This window comes from Anopheles aquasalis, chromosome 2 (genome assembly GCF_943734665.1).
Source record: "Anopheles aquasalis chromosome 2, idAnoAquaMG_Q_19, whole genome shotgun sequence".
Taxonomy (NCBI): Eukaryota; Metazoa; Arthropoda; class Insecta; order Diptera; family Culicidae; genus Anopheles; species Anopheles aquasalis.
Genome location: NC_064877.1, coordinates 16,034,073 through 16,037,500, shown reverse-complemented (window position 1 = coordinate 16,037,500; position 3,428 = coordinate 16,034,073). Strand labels below are relative to the sequence as shown.

General features: G+C 49.8%; 1 protein-coding gene across 1 annotated transcript in view; it reads right to left on the bottom strand.

Annotated features, from left to right (window-relative positions):
- LOC126580729 (protein tincar) overlaps positions 1–3,143 on the bottom strand; it is a 105,867-nt gene extending 102,724 nt beyond the window's left edge. Inside the window, exons 1-2 of the mRNA XM_050243960.1 lie at positions 2,983–3,143; positions 1,159–1,802 (exon numbers count right to left, since the gene is read on the bottom strand). The gene's annotated coding sequence lies outside the window, so the exon portion shown is untranslated. The remainder of the gene's footprint in view (positions 1–1,158; positions 1,803–2,982) is intronic.
- Between the last annotated feature and the right edge of the window lie 285 nt (positions 3,144–3,428).

The following is a 3,428-nucleotide window of genomic DNA, read 5'->3' as shown; positions in this document are numbered from 1 at the left end:
AGGGGAGGTGAGACAGGATTATGGAATGTACACCGCTGGAGTGTCGCTGGAGAAAGGAGATTCGCCACACCTGCCGATGGGAATACAATTACCGTTAAGTGGTTTCATCGGCTTAACGGTGACATGACGGTTCTACGATTCCTACGGATGGCAACTACAAGAGGACGGCATCGACATTACTGCCTCTCTCTCTCTCTCTCGGGATCTCATTTTTGTGATAAAGCATTAAGCCGCTTGGGATCGCGGCGTTGCTTTCACTCGAGCCTCGCGTCTTTCTCGGATCTTTGGAGGATGCAAACTCATTAAGGGACAAATTCCGTCAAAACCCATCACTTTTCTTCGTTAAGAAGACACTTTGGTGAAATTATTAAATGCCCAGAAGCGTTGGTTTGGTGATTAACTTTAAAAGTAATTTCCTCGCTTTTCACAAACCCAGCAGCAACAATGGTGGCGGTTCGAATGGCGTGCCGTGAAGGATGTTAATTAACGTGTAATCTGCTTTCATACGATAAAGGCCCCGGAGCACGACAAACAACATTGTGGGCCGTATTGTGGCCATTTGAACCAACAATCAGTCGGGGCCATCATTCCCCGAATGCACAACGCTGACGGATGGTAGCGCAACGGAAACCAATAAATTTCGCGTATCGCGAATCTGGTAAAATCGAATTTCATCCCGGCTGGGATTATTCCCTTTCCATTAAGGGATGATTTACATTGCGAGCTGCAATGTGCACTTGCATTGTCGCATGCACAGTGAATTGGGAACTGTAAAAAAAATGTCGCGGAATGCGGCGCGGAAGAAATTTTAAAATAAATTACATTTCGCAATTCGCGTTTCCGTTCCGCACATCGCGCTCACCAGGGGGGGTTTATTTTGTCTCCCTTGTGCTTCGGCCACCTGTACCGCTACTGGTGTGCGGGCCCAGTGTCTGTATCTGTGCTGGAGGGATATAAATAAATGCACTTGGCCTTGCACAACCCATGCACACGCTGCTTGGGAGATTATTTTGGGAGTGTAATTATGCACCTTGGTCTTGTTTATTGCGTTGTTTGGATTCGACTTTGAAGCGAAACGTTGGCTACGGAAAAGGTACGCCAACCAGGAGTTCGACCTCGAAACCAGAAGAAGCTAATCAATCTTGAAGTGTGACTCACCTTTTTTGCCAAGTAGATTTTCTTTTATCCTGCACAATAAACTCGCACGCGCACTCTTCTGGGTATTCGACACTACAACGTGAACTTCACTAATCTTTCTCTTTTGAAAATCTTTCACTTTTTTCGACGAACACCCGCAGAATGTACACTTCAATAACTCGTCACTTGTCACGCAACCATTCCACCTTCCCGTGGGGGTTTCAGTTAAATTCTCAGAACAATCAACGACACCGGGCTACTGGGAATGCACTTTTGCTCACACCGCTTGGCTCCGGGTTACCAACAAAACACTGCAGCCAGGACACGCTCCACTGCCTACTTCAAGTCAAAATGCACTTTGCGCCCACGCTTTGCGCTCATCGAAATAGCTTCCTGGTACCAGGGACGGACCTGGGTCTCGTGACGCCTTTTCCTTTTATGCCTTCCAGCCGGTCCCCTGCCGATATGCCGGTCCCGTTTTGTTTGGCCGGGAAAAATCGATACTACCGAAGGTCACGACGGAACGCAAAAGGGTACGCGATCACGCGACCAGCGAACCAGCCGCCTACACTACACCGGAACTTCACTCCGCAGGACCGTTGTCACAAAACACGAATTCCACGAATCTCTGCGTGCACGGCACAATCCGCACTCACTCACTTTTGCTGCAAAATTTTCCATCCAAATTAAACTTTTCAGATTCACATCGGGAAAAAAAGGGAGTTGGAGGCCATTCCCATCGATTCCCCCTTTTTTTTTGGGGGGGAGTGGAATCCTCGAAGATATCTTCGCACTGCTGCCACCGTCCCCGCCCGGAGGGGCTTCAGTCGTGTGAAACGGAGCAAAAAATGAAGCAACTTTCACAGCTTCTTCACAGGCCCTTTTGCTTGTTTTGCTTTCCGTCCTCCAGGATGAAGACCGAACGCGCGCGAACGAAGACACGTCTTCAGCAACTCACCATGGAAACCGGACCTACTGCGGCTGCCGCTGCTGGTCGATTGCAAGATTTCACTTCACATCACGAGTCACACAGCGTGAAACGGGGAAGAAAAGGGGACCGCATTCACTGCGTAGTAGTAATGTTGATTGGAAATTTTATGAAACTCTTCTAGAGGACCTTTTCATCATCAAGATGCGAGAGAGAGAGAGAGTGGAGTTGCTATCTTGCTACGGTGTAATCAATGCACATATTTATGCTACTCCACGTTACACTTCCATGAAGACGCACCATCAAACATAATTCACGGAAAACAACGGTTGCACGGAATTCACAGCATCCTTTCCCTTTAATAACAGTAGGCCACGAGCGCGTCTTGAGAATGATGACGATGATGATGGTGTAGCCCCGTGGGAGTAGCGATAACGTTTTCTGCTGCACCACGCGCTTTTGGTTCGCAATTTTCGTGGACGACGAAGGTATGCTAAGCGAAGCCGTTCCCCGTTGGGAATCCTTTTTACGATGTTGGAACGTGATGAGTAAACTCACACTCCCACGCGACACCACCGGTCCTGACGACGACGACGACGACGCACATTCGTGAGCGCGCGCGCACTCCAAAAAGATGCCGTTTGGCCGTGGCGCGTACCTTGGTGCACCTTGCACATAAAAAAAACAGACACAGACAGACGCCGGGAGGATGCGCCTACACCAAAGCGATGTTCCTCCGTACCGCGCGAATACCGAGAATCTCGCGCGAACAGCCCGCAGTGAAGTGTTTCGCGCCACGAAGATCACATTCGGCAGGCGTGGATCGCAGCAAGCCACCACCTCCGCTGTTACGTTTTTGTGTTGCTGTTATGCACTTCGATAAAGAGGGAATTAAAAAACACTTTTCTTCAATTTACCAGGAACAAAAACACACACGGATACACAGAAATGAACACCACGGCCTTATCGTAGCTCTTGGCGCCCAGCAAGAAAGATTTATCCTTCGCTAGGATCTACGCCGCAAGAACCACCAGAAGAACCACGCGACCACACACGCTCGCTCGCTCGCATACGTCCACACCGTTCGAACGTCGGCCCAAGAGTGAGAGGGAGAGAGCGAGAAACCGGTGCCATTGCTCTCCGGTGCGACTCCGAAATCTCTCAGAACGCATCATCGCTGCGAGCATAAAGAGTAGGTGAGCATAATTCTCGGTTCCTTCTCGGGACCGGCTTCGGTCGGGATTCGTATCCTTACCGAAGAGTCCTCGTCGGCATCATCATCATCATCATCATCATCGTCGTCGTGCTCGTTGGTTGTCGGTAAACAAACCGACGCCGACGCCACCAACGCCGCCGGCATGTT